The following is a 20,747-nucleotide window of genomic DNA, read 5'->3' on the forward strand; positions in this document are numbered from 1 at the left end:
AACTGAAAGTGCTCGTGGCCTACCATGTACCGCAGGAAACGCCGGTGGGCCGGCAGGACAGGAACATGAAAATAGGTGTCCTGCAAGTCTAACGCTACCATCCAGTCTCCTGGATCGAGAGCAGACAAGACCTGAGCCAAAGTCAACATCTTGAACTTCTCCTTCTGGAGGCAGCGGTTGACGTTCCGGAGGTCCAGGATGGGACGCAGACCCCCATTGTCCTTCTTGTAAAAATGTAAATTGATACTTGTATAGCCCACTACTCACCCGCAAGGGTCTCAAGGCGCTTGTACGAATACCGCTGTGGAACCCATCCTGGCTTTCCCTGTGAGGCGTCCACTTCTGGGCACCCCCAAGGTGGAGGCCAGGCATCCTTAGCGTTGTGGAGGCCGTTGTGGAGATTAAGCAAGCTATTGCCCAGAGTGGGACGCCATGATTGGAATAGGCAACGAGGCGAGAATTATGAGGTCCGTGTAATTTTGAGCCCAAGACCCGCCGACGCGCGGAATTGAACCCTGGTCCCGGGCTAGACCTCTGCATCAGGGTCTACCGCTCTAATCATTGAGCCACACTTCTCCACACTTCTTGGGGACCAGAACGTAATGGGAATAACAACCACTCCCTACTTCTGGCCAAGGAACGCACTCGATGGCCCCCTTGGCCAAGAGGGCCTTGACTTCCTGATGGAGAAAAGCCAAGTGTTCCACTGACATGCGGTGGTCCTGAGGTGGCATGGCTGGAGGGGTGGACTGAAAGGGAAGGGAGTAACCCTTGCGGATGATCTGCAACACCCACTTGTCAGATGTGATAGTGTGCCAGTGGGGGAGGGGATGGCGGATCCTGTCACCCACTGGCACCCAAAGCTTGGATGAGGAAGGTTTGGAGGTAGAAGCATTGGGACGGAGGTGGACTGACCCCCACGCTGATTCCCAGAGACACCTCTGCGGAAATCACGGCCGCGCTGAGGTTGGTTCTGCACAGGTTTGCTGAAGGAACGTGCCTGGGCGCCCCTTACGTTGCCACGAAAGGAACGAAAACCAGGAGTGGCTGGCCTTTTCATGGAGAGACCTAAGGACTTGGCCGTGGCCCACGAGTCCTTAAAATGCTCCAGCACACTGTCTGCTTTATAGCCAAACAGGCGAGTGCCATTGAAGGGCATGTCAATGATTGAGCTTTGGACATCTGGCGAGAACCAGGTAGATCTCAACCAGGCGTGGCGACGAAGCGCCACAGTCGTAGAAATTGCTCTACCTAGTAAGTCTGCGGTGACCAAACCACACCGAATGGCTAACTTAGCCGCATCTTTACCCTCTGAAACAGCTCAGGACAGCACGGCTTGGGTCTCTTCAGGACACTGAGGCAACACCTGTGCAACTGTATGCCACACCGCGTGGGAATAGCGGCCAATAGGCATGCAGAGTTCACCGAGCGCAGCCCTAAGCTGTCCGAAGAAAACAACCGCTTGCCGAACTGCTACAGCTTCTTAGAGTCATTGTCCGGCGGAGCCTTGGGAAAGGCACTCTGGGACGTCTAAGCTTGGATGACCAGGCTCTCGGGTGTAGGATGAGTGGTCAGAAAGGCAGGACCACCCTGCGCCGGGTGCCTGGTGACGTTCTTATCCACAGGGGCGCCTGTGGCGACCAAGTGCCCAGTAAGATGTCAGTGAGGGTATCATTAAATGGCAACAGGGGCTCCGATGAAGTAGACGCTGTCTGAAGCACCTCAGTGAGGAGATTAGTTTTTAGGGCACCGTAGTAAGATCAAGGTTGAGGACCTCAGCTGCCCGATGGAGCACCACCGTGTAAGAAGCGCCCTCCTCCATGGTAGGCGGAGGAAAGGCAAACCCTGGGTCAGGGAAGACATCAAGGCCGCTGGCCTCCTCTAACTCGTCCGCCCAGTCCTGCTCAGTCACACTGACGAGCAAGAGGGTCCTCGGACGCCTCCCAGTCGTCGTCCACTTCCGCCGTATGTGGTACAGACGCGCGGCGGCAAGGAAGGGACCAAGGAAGGAACAAACAGCACCGGGAACATCGCCAGACGGGGCCGAATCGGAGCTGTATCCCAATGCGGATCTCATGTAGGGACAAAATTGTCCTGGAACCCGGGCAGGGGCGTTACAAGTGGCATCCACTGCGGCGCCGGAGGCAAAGCCGAGGGTGGCGCTGGGGCCAGCAGCGCAGGATCCTGCGGTGCCGGGGCCCGAATCAGAGGGTGAAGACTTGGAGCCCGAGAAGCGATGATGGTGGCCCCGCGAGTGTTCTCTGGAGCGGCTCCTGGATGGCGCTGGAACGAGTGCCGGACCTCAAGCAGCTTCTGGCGCCGCCCCCTCAAGGCCTTCGGAGCCATGGCCAGACAGTCCATACAGGACCGGGAGTCGTGGTCGCTCTCCAGGCAGTAGAGACATACGTCGTGGGGGTCCGCCACCGGCATACTACGACAGCAGGCCCCACAAGACTTAAAACCAGGCATCCCTACGTGCACCAGAGTAGAAACTTCCAGACGACAAAAGTCTTAAAAAGAGTCAAAAAGTGACAGAGGCACGTGCTGTAGCCGGATCTGTGCTTACTGGCGCGGAAAAAGAAAGAACTGACGTCAGTGTGCAGGGGTGGCGCTTACCACCTACTGATGCCTAGAGGTACTGCTAGCAAAAACTTTCCGGATCCAGTCTGACGCCTGTGGATATTCTAAAGTAAAGAATCTAACACTCTACTACCCTCCACTACCACCGATTCCCTCACACACATGCTCATCCCCTTTATCCTTGCAAACCCTCACAGGTCCTCAAATCACAATAACAGAGGAATCATCGTCAATAATCTCTGTAAAGTCCCACTCATCCAGGAACACACCTCATCCCCCGCCCGTCTTAAATGCTCAATCCTGAATTGTAGATGGGCATCGAAACACACAACTGACATAGCTGACCGCATTACCTCAACTAACCTTGACATCATCATTCTCACTGAAACATGGCTTACAGATTCTTCCTCGCCCCTCATCGACATCCTGGTTCCCCCTAACTATGACATCATCAGACTAGACAGGTTGGGGGCAAGATTGGAGGTGGTATTGCGTGCATACACCGGAGCAACATCACCATAAACAGAGCCATACCCTCGTTACTCCCCTCCTGTGAATACATCAGCCTCGACATCAACAGTAATGGTAAACTTGTCTGCTCGCTCCACATCATCTATCACCCATCTGGCGACAACCTCCTGTTCACAGAACACCTCATGGACCTGATCACATCACTCACTGGTCGACGAAACACACAAATTTTCCTTGGTGACTTTAACCTCCACTGGAACGACCCTAGCAACACAGTGGTCAACAGCCTCCAAAACTTCCTCAACGCCTTAGACCTCAACCAATTGTGCGACAGCCCTACACACAACAAAGGTGCAATCCTGGACATTTTAATATCTAAGACTGATTCCACCCATATGGAATTGATCCTCCCTTGTGACTGGTCTGACCATCACATCATCACCTTCTTCATTAATGAAACAATCAAGCTGACCTCTGCCCAAACTACAAAACCTAAGCTTTGGAAAAGGGACTGGAAAAAGCTCAACGCAAACACCTTACCCGCCTTTAGCAAAAATCTACTTCTACCCTCTGCTGGAACTTCTAACGTAACTGACCTCACCAACCACTACCTAAACTCTATTACCACGATAATTAACACATTTGCTCCCCTGCAACTAAAGAGAGTCTCCACGAAAGACTCTAAACCTTGGTTCAACGATCTCCTTAACGAGGACAGACGTTCTCTCAGATCTGCTGAACGCAACTGGAGATCAGTACCATCCGCAATCAGCTCCTGACTCTAAAAAGAAAGAGAAATGCTTATTTTCGTATGGTCAAACGCACTAAAGCAGACTTCTTTAGCCAACAACTTGACCAGGCAAGAAATCGACTTTTTGAATTAATCAAAACGCAATCTAAGGACCAACCTCAACGGCCTCTTGATCATAATCACCCACAACCATCTTGTGATGACTTTTCTAACCACTTTAACCTAAAGACGGAGAACATCAAGAAAGATCTCAAGGACCTAATCTCTCACTCTTGCCCCCTCACCAAATCACCCCCCTACCCCCAAACGCTTCTCAACAAATCCCATCCAAGTTTACTGTGAAAAACGAGGCAACATGGGCATACTTTTACTCCTATTCTGAAGAAGCTGTAGGCAAATATCTCAGTGCCCTGAAGCCCTCCAATCACCTCACTGACCCTCTCCCCGCTAATGCGGTTAAAGATCCTATGCTACTACCTATATGGACTGAGATCATCAACAGTTCTCTTCAACAAGGCTGCATCCCCGACTCCCTAAAGATAGGGCAAGTGTCTCCCATTCTTAAGAAACCCACAGCTGATCCCATGGACCTCAACAACTACCGCCCTATCTCTAATATTCCCACCAAGGCCAAACTTCTGGAAAAATGTGTTCATCACCAACTGACAAAACATATCGACCACTTCAACCTCCTAAACAAATACCAATCCGGCTTCCGTGCAAATCACAGCACGGAATCAGCCATGACACACATCACTGATGATGCACTTCAACTACTTGATCGTAACAAAGCATGTCTCCTCATCCTATTAGATCTCTCCTCAGCGTTTGACACGGTCAAATACGAACACTTGATAGATCTGTTGAAACACAGAATGGGTCTTTCAGGACAAGTACTCGACTGGTTCACCTCCTTTCTGCAAAACCAGACTCAAAAATTCAAGATCAACAACACACTGTCCAAACCAGTTCCTGTTACGCTAGGAGTCCCACAAGGTTCCTCATTATCCCCTACACTCTTCAACCTCTTCATGGAACCACTCACCGATCTTTTACAAACATCCAACGTGCAATTCCACATGCATGCAGGCGATACCCAACTCTACCTCAAGATCAATACCTTGGACGACATTACTTCGCTCAACAATACTCTTAAGACCACCCAAACCTGGCTGGCAGTGAATCACCTCAAACTGAATGCCTTAAAAACTGAATTCCTCCTCATTGCTCCTCCCGCCAAAGTCCCCACTATGCACAATTTGATAAAACACCTTACAGCACTCGAAGTTCAACCAACCATTGTGGACTCGGCGAAATCACTGGGTATAACTTTGGACTGTAACCTCAATATGCAGAAGCATATCAGTAATGCAACGAAGGGAGCAAACTTTCAGATCAATATACTAAGGAAGCTTAAACCCTTCCTACCTCCAAACGACTTCAAGTTAGCAGTTCAGGTCTTAGTTCTACCGCAGCTGGACTATGGCAGTGTCTTGTTATGTGGTCTCACCAAAGCCGCCACAGCCCCTCTTAGAGCCTCCACCAACGCGGCAGCGAGACTCATCACTGGCTCGAAAAAAAGGGCCCACATCTCCCCGGATCTAAAATCTTTAAACTGGCTGCCATTTGAAGCCAGAATCCACCTGAAAATAGCTCGCATGACGCACAAGGCCCTATATCATAGTGCACCCAGCTATCTCACACAAAAACTCACAATAGCTGGAGGATCAAGATCAACAAGAAGTGCGGAAAACCTCCTTCTGAAAAAACAAAAATTCAATAAGAAAAAAACATATAATCGTTCCTTTTCAGGAATGGCACCCAGGATATGGAATGCCCTGCCACCAGAAATAAGACTGAATCCCTCCACCTCTTCTTTCAAACTGGAAGTAAAAGGCATCCTTATGGCTAAATTTACGTAAACATTGCCTCACTTGACAGGGGAGAACCCCTATTCCATCTATCTTACCTACCAATCTAATGCTTGACTTTTTATATATACAGTTTTGCTCCACTTATTGTGACAGTTACATCATCTATGTTCTACCATCATCCTTCAATACCGACCAGTCCAGTCTTGCACCTTATCTGACTTGCTCATCTATCTGTGATTGTCTTTGCTGCCAATCTCTATGGTCCTGTTTATCCTTAATGTTTCTTCTGCCCTTTGTTCATTTATTAGGCTTTTTGATTTTATTCTTACAGTCCTGCTTATTTTTATGGTTTTGATATGCCTATACACATTTATTGTAAAGCGCTCTGATACCTGTAAGGGTCTTGTTCGCGCTATATAAAACTTTCAAATAAATAAATAAACACTAACATGTTTCTTTCAGACTGAACAGTTTTTCTGGTTAGTGGTGCACCATATGGTATATTGTTTCCATTTTGCTGTATAACATTTTCTTGTTGAATTTCCATGGTTTGCAGAAGCAGATTGAGGTGCCTAAATGTATTTAGGCACCACGCTGCTAGCTGTAGCGTTGCTGGCTCTGGGGTAAAGATCTGGCCCTGTTGCATTGTTAGCAGGTCCTTTTCTGCTTTGGTCTTGATCATTTGTCCCATGGATAGTTCTAGGAGGGTTGAGTACCATGTTTGCCTTGGCCGTTGTGGGGCAATAATAATCATATTTGTTCCTGGAGTTTTTGCTTTTTGTAACTCTCTTTGCATCAGGGGTATTGGTGCAAAAGCGTAAGCAAATGTCTGCGACCAGTTGAGTGAAAGTGCATTTCCCTTTAATAGGTGGTTTGGAAACCTCAAGGAAAAGCACTGCCATGTTTTGTTCTGCACTGTTGCAAACAGGTCAATCACTGGCGTTCCCCAGATGTTGAACAGATAATGTACTGTTTACTGCTTCAACTCACATTCGTGGGAGCAGTTGTTCTGTCTGCTCAGCTGGTTTGCTGTTCTGTTGTCTACTCCTGGTAGATGTGGGTTGATTTTGTGAATTGCCTATTGCCAGATTTCCTGTGCAAGTTTGCTCAGGGAAATGGACCTTGTCCCTCCCGGTTTGTTCAGATAGAATATTGTCGTTGTACTGTCTGTCTGGATTAAGATGGTTTTCCCCTTAATGTGTTTCTGGAATTCCAGTAAGTGCCAGAGAGAGAATTTTCATTTCCAAAACGTTAATGTGCTTTCTGGAATCCAGTTCGTTCCATAGACCATGAACTTTCAGCGGGTTGAAATGCGCTCCCGAACCATTGAGGGATGCATCAGTGGTGACTGTCACAGATGGAGTTGGGTTCCTGAAAGGTCTCCCCTGTACTATGTTGTTGGATGCCCCCCATTGTTTCTCTGCTTACACCCTTTGTGTAACAACCTCTAGATCCTCCCAACTTCCTGTGGCTTGAGACCAGCTGTTGGTAAGCCATTCTTGGAATGGGTGCATGTGTAGGCGGGCGTGAGGGATGCATGAAGCCATCATGCTCAGTTTTATGACCTTCCTCACTCTTAGAGACTGACCTTTCTGGTAGAGGGTTGATTCTTGATGGATTGCTTGTATCCTGGTCTCTATGGGTATGTCCTTGCTTTTGCTGTATTTAACTTTGCTCCCAGGAAGGTTTTTTCTCTTTCTGATGTTGTTGAAGATTTTTTGGGGTTTATCGAGAAACCCAGTGTTTGTAGCGTTTGGATAGTTTTTTGAACATGCTTCTGACATGTTTGTTTTAAAGGTCCCCTTATGAGCCAGTCATCTAGATAGGGGTAGACGTGTATTCTCTCTCTTCTCAGGTGAGCCGCCACTGCGGCTAGACACTTTGTGAACACCTGTGGAGCGGATTTTATTCTGAAAGGAAGTATCTTGAATTGGTAGGGTGTTCCGTTGTGAAGGAATCATAGGTACTTTGTGTCTTTTGTTCATGGGGATATGTAAGTAGGTGTTTTTGCAATCTATTGTTGCCAAGTAATGCCCCTTTTGAATTTGAGGAATTATTTCTTGGAGGGTACACATTTTGAAGTGTTATGTTAGTATGAACTTGTTTATAAATCTTAAGTCTATGATTGGTCTTAGAGTTTGATCCTGTTTGGGTATTAGGACATATGGGGACTAGTTGTTTCCTGTGAACCATTCTTATCGTAGTACTTTTTCTATTGCCTGTTTTAGGCTTAGTACCTTGATCTCTACGTTTAGCAGTGTCTGTTCAGATCTCCTTAATTTCGTTGCTTTTGGTGGGTTTGCAGATGGTAGCTTTGTAAGCTCTATGCAATAACCGTATTTTACCAAATTTAATATCCAATTGTCTGTTGTGATCCTTTCCCATTGTCTGTGGAAAAAGGATATTCTTCCCCCTATTGGTGTCTTGTGTGGGTCCTTTGTGATTGAGTCAGTTTGACCCTTTCCTCTTCCTCTAGAGGATAGGCCTCTTCCTCTGCCATTGCGTCTTCCTCGAAAGGGCTGGCTGCTTCTCTTGTTGTTGCCAACCTTGATAGCTTGACTGCTGACCCATATGTTGACTAGGGTTCTGCCCTTGAGTTTGTTGTGACATTTGTTGTCCTTAACAAATGTTGCCTCTACCTGAGAGCTTTCTGTTACTGAATCCCCTCTTGTGAGGGAACCTCTTTGCTGCATGGCTCCCTTTGCCCTCGCTGTTTCATTGTCCTTCTTTATTTGTTGAAGGGATCTACCCCTCTTTGCCAATCAGTGCTTCACCATTGAATCCTATTAAAGATGGAGGTTTGAACTTCCTGCCTAAAACCTGAGATTCTGAGCCAGGCGTGTCTTCTAAGAATGGTTCCAGAACACATCTGCCTACCAGCAGTATCTGCTGCATCCAAAGCTGACTTCAGACAGGTGTTTGCCTCATTTTTCTTCTCCTGGACAATAGATCTTGTTCAAAATCTCCTCTATCTCATCCCACTGTTGGTGGTCATATCTATTTAGTAGAGTACTTGAGTTAGCAATACGCGACTGTGCTGCTGCCTCCATTTCCATTCTTCTCCCCATCATATCCATCCTTTCACTTTCTTTTTCTGGTGGAGGCCCGGTGTTCGAGACTGCATTTCCTCTCCTCCTGGCAGTGGTGACATTAATTGAGTCAGGTACTGTACTTCCCTGAATATATTTAGGGTCCTTTCAGGAGGGTTTATACTTTTTCTCCAGTCTGGGGGTTACCCCCTTGCTTGAGGATGGTTACTTGAATGCTTCCTTGCCTTTCTCCAAAATACTGGGCAGCATAGGAAGATATTGTGTTCTTTTTGTAGCTGGTGCCAGGGGTTTTAGTAAGAAACATGTGTCCTCTTTTTCTTCCTCTAAGGGTATATGCTGCCCTTTTTACAATGTCATTATAGAAAGCTATGTCATCTGGAGGTGAAGCTTTCGAAGGGTAACTGCAAATTTCTTCTTCTGGACTCTCGGTGTCAAGGCTATTCCAGGTATCCACGAACGTTTTGGAGTTTTCCTCTTCTTCAGGTATGTCTCAGTATTCTTCGAGGTCTTTGCCTTGAGGTTCAGGGGTTGGTGGATTGTCGAAGATACCTTCTTCTCCCTCAGCGTCTTCTGCCTCTTCGGCATCAATGTTCTCTAGGTCAGCGGCCGGTGTCTTTGAGATTCGAAAATCCTTCAGTGAGGCGTTGAATTCATTTTTCTTTTGTAGGAGCGTTGCCATATCCTCCTGGAGTCTTTTCCTTCTTATGACCTCAAGGGCCCTCTTGGCATCGGAGGACGGAGATGTTAATTTCTTATCGATGTTAGTCTTTGACGGTGTTGTGCCCTTTTTTGCGGGTTCCGTGTCGACTCCTAGCCTCTCCTTTTCTGCGATTTTCCCTCCTCTGTAACCTTTGGTTGGGTCCCGTGGGGTGTCCTTTAATCACGGCTGACCCTCTATCGCCTTCTTGCTTGGCGTCAGGGCTGCCCTGTGCGCCTTATGTTCGTGGCCTTTCGGTTCCGATGGATCTTTATGTTGTCTTACCTTCCCCGTCTTTTTTGGGATCCCTCACCTTCTTCTCGGCGTGGATTTTTTCAGAGTCTTGTTGTAGGATCTTGACGTCCAATCCCTCGTGCGTCAACTCTGCTAGTGCTCCATGTTTTTCCTCATAGCTAGAGAAACCCAGGTCTCTCAAGGAAGTTTTCTTTGTTGTCTGCGACATTGTGGCGTAGTGAGCCTGTCTGATTTTGGCGTGTCCTTAGCGTCTTTGGGAGGAACGCTGCGCAGGCCTCACAGATCTTCTGGCAGGCAAAGGTTGCAGAAGTTGTGTGGGTCACGTTGAACATACTTGTAGTGGCACTTGGGACAGAACTTGAAGGGGGTATTCTCCATGACCCCTACCTCGCCATTTCTGGACCGGAGTGGTCCTCTGGTGTTAAACTGAAGCTTTGCTCCTTCCTCCGGTTACGGAGTCGATGATCGATGAGGTTTCCCTGCAATCTTCTTTTTCGAAGCTTTTTGGGAAAAAACTAAACTTTCTTCTGGGCTTCCCGTCTTGCTTCCAGACCCAACGGAGGAAAAAAGAATCTGAAGATCGCTACTACGCACGTGGACCTCCAGACAGGGGGCGTACCTGCCACCAAATGGTGGTCGACAGTGACCAAAACAAGAGAAATAAAAAAAAATGAATTTCGGCCCAACCACTAGATGGCGGAATAATGCACAGCATGTGAATCCAGAAAAGGATTCTTGCTGCAAAACGATATACCTGTAAGACAGATTAGTTATGGATTCCTTACCTTAGAATTACCCCCAGGCGTCAGACTGGATGCAGAGAATTTTTCATCAGCAGTACCCCTGCATGTCGGTCAGCTCGTGTTCGTTGTTGGCGTCGTGGTTACCGGGATGATGTTGCGGCAGCTACTTGGACGCCGCCCTCTAGTGCTGACGCCAGTTCTTTTACACAACATTCCACACCAGAAGTACAGAGCCATGCAAGACACTGACCACAGGTGCTCAAAACTAGGGCGCTGAAAGGGATTCCCTGACCCTGAAAGTCAGTTCGCAGAAAGGGGAGGATGGGCGGGGCGGTAAGGAATCTAGAACTAATCTATGTCTCTTACAGATATATCTTTACTGAAGGTAAGTAACTTGTTCATCTGAAAGACAATTAGTTATAGATTCCTTACTTTAGAATAAATACCTCAGCATTACCAACTCCGGAGGTAGGTCTGCAAACTAAGTTCACACCAGAAAGTAACGGCAAAAGAAGCCATCTACCTGGACTTGGCTGTCCAGGCTGTTGTGTTTAGTTAACGTGTGCAGAGATGCCCAAGTAGCTGCCTGACAGATATCATTGAGGGGGACTCCCCATCCCAAAGCAGTGGTAGCAGCCGTCGCCCTGGTCAAATGGGCACGCAGTCCCACAGGAGGCAGCTTCTATGCCAAAGAGTAGCAAACTTTAATGCATGAAACACCTACCTAGAGATGGTCCGTTTGTGCACTGCCCCACCTTTTTTGGCGCCCACATAGCCAACAAAGAGCTGGTCATCCACCCGGAATTGCTTTGTGCGATCCAAATAAAATGAAAGTGCACATTTTGGATCCAGTCTCGATTCCTCCTTAGAAGGACGCGGAGGGGGAAAGAAGGTGGGCAAAGTGATGGTTTGACCAATGTGAAAGGAAGTAACCACCTCGGAAAGAAAGGCAGGCCTGGTTCGGATGAATAGCCAGAAAAGGAGGTTTTGAACAGAGGGCTTGCAGCTCACTCACCCTGCGAGCAGAGGTGATGGAAACCAGAAAATCAGTCTTTAGAGTAAGTGTGAGAGGACAGTTATGAAGCGGCTCAAAGGAAGCGCAGATAAGGTAGTTAAGAACCAAGTACAAGTCCCACTGAGGCATTACGAAGGGAACGGGAGCATCTTAGCCCCCTTTTAGTTTAATTGCTATATTAACAAACCAGAAGAGATCTTATTGGAGAGTTTGATAGATTACCCCCAGGTGGGACAGCACAGCCTACTGGTTTTACTGTACGCCCATGACGCAGTCCATATGGCCCAGACTGCTAGAGGATTACAATCTCTGCTTAATTCTTTTTCATCTTTCATGGAACATTTGGACCTGTCCATAAATGATTCCAAATCCTATATGATGCATGTAGGACCTCACACAAAAAAGCATTACCAGTTCAGGGTTGGTGCCGCTTTGGTTCCCCGCACAGAGGTTTCTTCTTACGATGGGGTCCTGACAGACAACAAAATGAAATGTGGGCCTTTAACACCGAGTAAGAGGGGAGATCTAGTGCACGCTAATACTGCTATTTTTAACTTTGCCTCAAATCTTGTAGGGAGAGCGGTTGCGGCACTCCTGCAGATTTATCAGGCAAAATGCATTGCCAAAGTTACAATGGCAGGGAAATTTGGGGCCATATCAGCATGGAGGAATTACAAGTGGTTGAAAACAACTTTTTGAAACAACTTTTATGTGTGCCCCAGGGTACTTTAAACCTCATGGTTCATGAAGAGCTGGGGTCGTTCTGTATCTCTCAGATCTGTTGGCCCTTCGACCCCTCACATTGTGGTTGAAGCCATGGTTGCGCCAGGGTCCCACCCCAAGCAAATCAATGTTAAAGGAGTGTATGGGCCTTGATTATGCTCATTATATCCTGTGGCTTAACAACATAAAGAAATGCTTTGGAAGGCTGGGAGGAGCAGAACTTTTCTCCAACCCAGAAATTATGCACAATAAAGACCTGGGCTAGGTAAAGGAGGGCTTCCTTAATTTGAGTACCACTGAAAGGGAGGGGTGCGAGCTGAGGAAATCTGGTGTTCGTTGGTTTGTGATTTTGAAATCTGTACAATCTACTGAGCCATATCTCTTAGGGCCCTTTAGTGCTCATGAAGGTTATTGACTACACGGTTCTAATTTGATCCCTTCCACCTTCTGTTGGCACAGCCACGCTGGTGCAGTTGAGGTCAGAGCTTGGAGTCCTGTATCTGCGGCAGTAAGTCTACACAGGACATGCTTCCTTTTATAATGTTTTGTAACTTTTATAAGATTACCCGAAAAAAAAACTTATTATCCCAATTTTTAAACGATTGGATTTTAGGCAGGTGCGACCAGCTTTTATATTTCTACAATTGTTATCTGGCAACACGGTTTTCTATGTTCTTAACTGTTTAAAATCAGCAGTGAGGCTTAGAGCCGGCTGCGGTTAATTTGATTATGGCTGTCTGTGACTGCTACGTACTTTAGCATGTTTGACTATTTATTTATTTATTTATTGAACTTGTATTGCGCACAGCTACCCGCAATGGGTTTCCCGGCGCCAGGGACAGACTGAAGAAGAGAACAAGCAATTGCTGAAAGAAAAGAAAAACAGAACCGAAGAACTTAGAACAGAAGAGTCTTCAATTTTTTGCGGAAAGCAAGAAGACTAGTTTCTGTTTTTAGCGCCAACGGGAGAGCATTCCACATCTTAGGTCCTAGATATGCGAATGAACGGCCTCCCATTTTTGCCAGTCGGATTCTAGGAATCACAAGATTGCCATTGTTGGATGACCTAAGAGGGATCATTTTGCATAGCTAGGCTTCCTGTGTTTTTCTCTTCTATTAAAGATTCGGCATCCATCCCCATTTTATTCAATTATTCTCGAACATGTACTGTACAATGTGTTTTTTTTTAAGTAAGAGCTGGCAATCATGCTATTTTTCTGTATAATGTACTGTTTTAGATTACTTTTATGGTTTTATGTAAAAACCGAATTAAGTGAATTTGATTTGAAGTGCTGCAGCCCTTAGAGGCCTTCCCTGACAACAGGCTAGTGTGTTCTCTTAGTTATCATGGTTACCAGACCCAGGATTGAGAAATGAAATATTAAAGGCTAGGGTGGCATGCAACCCAATCTACTCATCCCACCCACACAGGATTAGGGTGCAGAATAATAATGGTCTCTGCCCCGCCCCTTGAAAGCTAAATGTACCCTTACGCATATTCTTATGGACTGCGTCTTATTTTGCAAATCGAATCAAGTCTTTAAGACCTCCGTTTTTGAAATATGATGCTCTGCATAGGAATAAAGCTGTGGAGGTATTGTCCGAAATGCGTTCTCGATGTGGCAGTTGTAATTGCTCGGTTTTTACGAACGGTTAAACAGAATTTTAATTATGAAATGTAGTGGGTGGGGGGAGTAGGGTAGCCAGGAGGGGTGTCCTTTCAAATGTTTCAATTGTTAAGTGTGCTTTTTTTTCTTAGAATGATTTATGGACAAACTTCTAAATAAACTGGTTTATGAACCTGATGAAGTGCAAATTACAAAAGTCAATGGCTCAGTAATCGCAAATTAAGTGAATAAGGTACAGCCATATTAGGGTCATATAGGCAGTTAAATAACTTTTTAGGCCCAAATTAAGGCACAAAGGCCAGATCAGTTTACGCCTGGGGCCATCATAACAAGAAAAAAAAATAGTCGCTATACTCCGATTTATTGCCGCACTGGCTGCACTGTGAAGAAGTTGAATGACCACAGACCATTTGTTTGCAAAAGTGCTTAAAGGTAAAATACCAAATCAAACTTTGATAAAAAACGTTTTGCAAGCAGAGGAGATTTCTCATCAAGAAATCCTTCAAATTTGGGGAGCGGTTTGTGGGATAAAACTAGATTAGAAAGTGAGCTCTATCTAGAGGAGAGATGCCATTGAGTCACTACAAAGTCCCAATAGGTTTTTATTATGAGACCTTTTGTGTTAAAGCTTATAGTTGCCGGGAAAGTATACATTGTCTGGAGACCCAGTTTGGTAAACCATGCCTTTAAGTGCGAGAACTACTTGATTTTATAGCCAGTGTCTACATTTTTAACATCCAAAATGTCCAGTCTGTACTGATCTAATTCTTGATAAGACCATAACCTTACACAATATAGGAGAGGTTGGAGGGCAGTTAAATGTTCAACTCCCTTGAGAGCAGTTTCAAGAATTCTAGGTATAGTAGGCGCGCTACACATTTTTTGATGAACCTAAGTTCTTTTGTCATCAAAGGGCGAAGGTTAGAAACACCCCAGAAATCTGCTACATAGAGCGCTGCTGCCTGGGTTTTAGCCCTGTATACCTTCAGTGCTGGAGAAACCACCTGAAGTTGGAAAGATCTAGACATTTTTAAAATGCCGCAGAGGAGTGTTGGATAATCAAGCTACTTTAAAGAATCTGAGGGGACCAAGAAAGGGAATTGGCGACCCTTAACCCAAGCCAGGCAAAAGTTATAACTAACTCTAGGGCGACATTATCTAAACTGAGTTTAATCTTACAATTTTTGTAGTCTAAATGTCATACACTTGGTCTTCTGTGCATTGATTTAAAATCCTCTAATATTGCAAAATGCATTGAATTTTGTTAAAAGATTCTGAAGACCAGAAGTGGTGTTGGACAAGAGAAGGGTATCAGCTGTGAAGAGAAGGGTTAGGATATTGCTGCCATTCAATTTCGGAGCATTGATACTCCCAGTGTTAAGATGATCCACAACCCCATTATTAAACAGGGAGAATAGTATTGGCGCCAAGAGGCACCCTTTGCAAACCTCCCTATGTACAGGTATAGACTGTCAATTCCCCAACTATCCCCATCTGACTTGACCATACATTGATTGATGAAGCCTGATGATGGGATCTAGGATAGAGTGAGGAACTCCAATAACACCAAAGACTTCCCAAGGAGTGTGTCTAGGGACCAGATCGAAGGCAGTCCTCAGGTAAACAAAGGCCATGTTTTAGTGGTCTTTCAAAAGGGTGACATGAATTTTGGAGTCACCCAACCAATCCTAAAGTTTGGTAAGAAGCTGAAAACAAAAACATGTTTAGCACATTGTCAAGACTTTTGGCTCTGTAGTTCTTGGGGTTGCTCCCATCACCTTACCTGTAAATGTGAATGATGTGAGCCCAAGCTCAGGTAGCAGGTAAATCAGTGCCCTGTAGTATTTCATTTGAAAGGCGAATAATATAAGGGGCCCAGATATCCACCTCCGATTTATACAGCACACCAGGGACGGCATCCAGTACTGATGCCTTTCTCCGTTGTAAAGAATAGATAGCCAGCCGTGTGCTCTCAATGAAAACAAGTGCTCATTACCTACAAGAGGATTATGGACTAGAATACATGGGTTGGTGTGAGATGGTACAGTATCAGCATAAGTGGCCTGAGGAATTAGGGGCTCCCCCATTGCCGGTCACGAAGGTAAAAACCTGGGTGTACTGATGGATGACTCTCTATCCTTCAGGCCTCAAATAAATACCCTTTCCTCAACCACCCACTATGTGCTAAAAACCATCCGGAAAGTCCTGCCGGTTCTTGCGGATGAACACAAGAAGACAGTGGTCACAGGTTTGGTGTTGTCCCGGTTGGACTATTGCAACAGCCTTCTGCTAAATGCGCAACAGGGAATTTTAAATAAACTCCAAATTCTGCAGACTGCAGCTGCTCGTCTGATTACAGGTACACCCAAATTCGCATCGGCTGCACGGGACCTGGTGAAGCTACATTGGCTACCAGTTCGCAAAGGAATAATTTTTAAATCACTGTGTGTGGTTTTCAAGGCACTCAATGGCCTTGGCCTCCACTGTATGTCCTTGCTCTTCCACTGGTACAGACCGGTTAGATCCCTCAGATCAGCTGAGCAGAGACTGGTGGTACTCCCAAGAGTCAGAAAAGCTCGTTGGGGGGGCAGGAGTTTTTCCTTGGGCGCGGCGAAAGCATGGAATGCACTGCCGCTTAACCTCAGACAGATGCCCGACCTTCTATCATTCAGAAAAGCTCTAAATACATGGGTTTTTACAAACTAATTGCTCATATCCCTTGCACCTATGTCAGCCATTCAGCGCCAGGACACCTCTGGGTAACAGCGCGCTCTAAAAATGTGAAAAATAAATAAAGCTCTGAAAAATGATTTTCCAAGGTAAGTGATGGAACAAAGTGATCAGTATGGAGTTAGCCCCAGTACTACAGTGGGAGCAAATCTGCCAAAACACTGCATCAGTCCTACATAGGGCTGCATCTGACAGATCTTGCCAAATAGTTTCAATACAACTACTTTGTTTTTACTAAAATGTTGCTTATAGGATTTTATGGCACGACACGGAGGCCATATTATGCAAATCTCCTTTATTACTACAGCTCAGCAGTAACAATCGAATAGAACTTTAGTGAACATTCTGAAGAGATGAAGAGTCCCTCTATGACCTGGTTTCTTCCTTCTTTGTAACTGCTGCTCAGAAAGATAAGTACTACCTCTTCAGGCTTAGCACTTTACCTGTGATTTTGAGCTTTTTCTGCTGCACTATCTGTGTATGACTGATATATATGTGAAGTTTATGATGTTCTGGTATGCCTTTTGAGGGCTGGATAATGAGGAGTTGATTTATAACCCTTTTTTCAGCAGTGACAATGTCGATCTTTTCCCCAATCTTCTTTTTTATATTCACCTTTGATGAGATTTGTGCTTACTAATCCTAACTTCTCTTGCAAATCCTATTGTGGGTCTTGTAGGAGAGTAGGGTCTGCAATCCTATGGTCATCCCAGATTTTTGCTTTTGGCTTCACTGGTTTACGACTTTCCCTGGCTGTGGGCCTGCTAATCAGATCCACAGCCTATCTGTTCTCTCTCTAAATTGACATCCATGTACTTTAGGTGCATTTACCAATTGGTATTGGGTCACTCTTGCAAGTCCTTGTACAGTGTACCATAGGTACCCAGGGCATAAGTGAACCCAAGGCCTACCAGGGGCTGCAGCATGTATTATGCCACCCCTGGCTGGCCATCCAAATCTGACACAACTGGCTGATCAATCAGCTGGGGCAAGGTGGTGTAATCACCCTTTGCTTTAGATATAGTATACCTATATCTAAACCCAAAATGGACACATATACTCCTATAAGTCACTCCTATTGCAGGCCTTAACAATCCTGGAGGCAGAGTGCTTGGAATTATGTGAGATAGTGCTCTGGCATGAGCTGAGCCTGTCTGCAGCTTTCGGAACCAAGTCCTTTAGCTGTTTCCATGATAACGCTATACTATATACTCTTAAGTGCATTATAACCTCGCGGTTATTGCTAACTTTGGCATAGCATTATCAAAACATGTGGATTAAGGTGTCATACGAATTGGAATACTATCCCCTCGCCAGTTCTGGCGACGGGGGTAGCATTCCACCCTTCTAGAGGGACACGACATGTATGTAACTGTGAACTCGGTTAAAGTTAACTCGAGCCTCAGCATCACAAAATGGATGCTGCCACCACAGACACAAGTCTGACCTCCTGCTGCTGGGAGTCCTTCCAGCGAGGGAGGTTTGGACAAAGGGTTTCCTGCCTTGGGAGGTGCTAGCACCACTCCAGACAGGATTTTGTGTATTAGGTAGGACAGGCCTGAAAGGAATGAGACATGCCTGGGGCACACAAGGTGCCCTGTGCATACACCGGTTCAAACCAGTTGCTGGGGCACTCCAGCCCCAGCTCTGGCGCGAAACCGGACAAAGGATAGGGGGTGTAACCACCCCCCTTCCTGGTCCTACCCATAGGAGGGACCTAGTCATAGTACAGCCCCCTTTAGGAGAATAAAGGTAGGAGCTGGTCCCATTCCAAATTAGATTATACTGATTTGAAAGTCTACAAGAAGAAACTCTGGACTTAGACGTTCTGCTCCACAGAAGACTGAAGAAATCTCCCTTGTGGGCAAGGAGTGTCCACCCTGCACCTGGAGGCACCATCAAGCGTCCTAGCGGTTCACTTTGTCGTCTTCCCGAGTGGATCCAGACTTCAGAGCCCGACGAGACCCGGATTCCCAGACCTGTCCGACCTCTACCTACATCTGCAGCACAGCGGAGATCCGTGGGTGCGACGAGACACGTGGGACCGGCCATCTTGGAGAAACTGCACTTCGCTTCCAGCACTACTTCAGAGGCATCCTCGACGAAGTGCTTTGGGGATTGAGAAGCCCCAGCCCCGAGCAGCTACTGCACAGAAGATCAGCCCTCCAGCATCCACGAGATCTGTGCGGGGCCCTTTTGCTTGATTGCTGCTCGACGCGTTGTCTGGTCACTTGCCGGCTGGCTAGTGGCCTCCTAGACGATGATCCTTGAAATCCACACCGCTGGTCTGGTTGCTCCAGAATGGCCCCTGCTTCCCTGCAAAGGAGAAGCACCCCGGACCCTCCTGGTCCGCACCAGACGCCTTTTTCACTCACCGCGCGGGTTGCCTTTGCCAAGGCCTGTTGACGCCGAATCCGGATCCAACATCGCCGACAGCGAGAGCCTGCGTGGGACAGCTCGTGCCTCCATCCTGGTCGTCCAAGACACCTCCTGGTCCACGTGGCTGCTGAGTCAAGCGTCCACACTTCACCTGATTGCGACAACATCATCTGGTTCCTTCCTGGTTCCACCCCAGTCACTGGCTAGTGACTGTGAACATTGTCCCCTCTGCTTTCAGGTCTTCGTCTTCCTTGATCTACCCTTGGATCACTCCGGACATCTTCCATCTGGCCGCCTGCAGCATCTTTTCTTCCAGGCTCCATAGACGTTAACGCGGAAACCAGACACACTTTGACACCTATACACCCGCAGCCCGTGGGTGAGGTAACAAGAGCATTTCGGTGCTCAAGGGTAGATTGACTCTCCTAGTGTCCATATTTCCAGTCGTTTTAGTCCTAGCTAGTCAGAACTGTCTAATACTTACCTTTTCGTAATTTGTACTGTCCATTGACTTTGTTACGCATCTCGCGTGTGAGTTCACACTCTGCACATGCGTTCCGTGTGCCTCCTATTACTTACCTCAGGTTAGGATAGTGTAGTCCCAGCGATCCTACAGCCTCTGGACAGCTCCATTCCTTCTATCGATTTCCTTATACCACTTGTTTAGTATATGGTTTGTCGTGCCCCTAGGGCACCATTGTAATTTGTGCAACTTAACGTATTTTTCTTAAGAGTCTTGTCATGTGCTTAGCCCTCTGACCTCATAAAGAGTTCAGAGGGGTTTGTTAGTTAATAAATATCTTGTTTATTTTCATAACTACCTGTGTGGTGTCCTTTCATTTGGTATTCAAGGGGTTATATGTGGTAAAACAGCTGGCTTCACATGCCAAAAGAGTTTAGCCTAAGACTGCTTTGTCCATGCTACCATTAGGATCATCGGTCTAGAAGGTTGACTTACAACCAATCACCATAAGGGTTGTTTGGACTGATATAAGGTGATCACTAGAACTAGTGATCATCATATATCAGGCCAACTTCTCACATTGGTGTGCAGCGGTTGGGATTTGAGCTTGCTGTTGTTGTTACCAAATATAATCTTGAGATATCATTTGAAAGATCACATAAGGTACCATAGGTACATATAACAAAGCTTAGAAATACTCTGAGTTCTACTGAACCAGGTGTTGTAGTAGAAAGGGAGTAGCACACCCTGACTACAACTCTTAGCAAGGGATCAGTAGGAAAACCCATAGTGTAGGTAAGTGCATCACTTACACCTCACTAGAAAGCATGTCTATCACAGGAGAGAACACAGTGACTCCCCTTGTGAACAGTGACCCTCCACAGGTCCTTTCTAGATATGCAGCACTCCACTTCCAGGAGATGAGACAATTGTGTACCTCCAGGAAATTGAAACAGGGTTCTAACCCTACCCTTCCTTTTCTGTTAGGTCTCTTAGAGACATATGATGCTAGAAGGGCTTCTAATCCAGGCCCCTCTAATCCAGCAGATGGAAGCATACCCCCAGTAGAAGATGACTCTAACCTTCCTGAAACAGAAGATGTAGAGGAGGAGGATGGAGAATCATCTGAACGAGAGGTAGACACTGGTCCTGTGAGAGTCAGTAGACTTACCAGGGTCAACTTAAGCCTACTTGAGGATGGTAATGGGGGAGCCCCAGATCCATCCACAAGCAGGCCTAACCTTGGGAATAGACGAGTTTGGTCTCACTACAGAGGCTCTAACAGATCTATTTACACCCATGTCTCTCAGGCATCTTCTCGGAGAGGGATGACATCCCCTCAGAGAAGAGAACATGAAACTAAGATGAGGGAAGTGAATCGGAGGATT

At 46.4% G+C, this 20,747-nt stretch overlaps 1 protein-coding gene across 2 annotated transcripts in view; it reads right to left on the reverse strand.

Moving 5' to 3' along the window:
- WDR33 (WD repeat domain 33) overlaps positions 1–20,747 on the reverse strand; it is a 1,115,698-nt gene that overhangs the window by 84,720 nt on the left and 1,010,231 nt on the right. The window lies entirely within an intron of this gene.

The sequence above is a fragment of the Lissotriton vulgaris genome, chromosome 11, assembly GCF_964263255.1.
Source record: "Lissotriton vulgaris chromosome 11, aLisVul1.2, whole genome shotgun sequence".
Lineage (NCBI taxonomy): Eukaryota > Metazoa > Chordata > Amphibia > Caudata > Salamandridae > Lissotriton > Lissotriton vulgaris.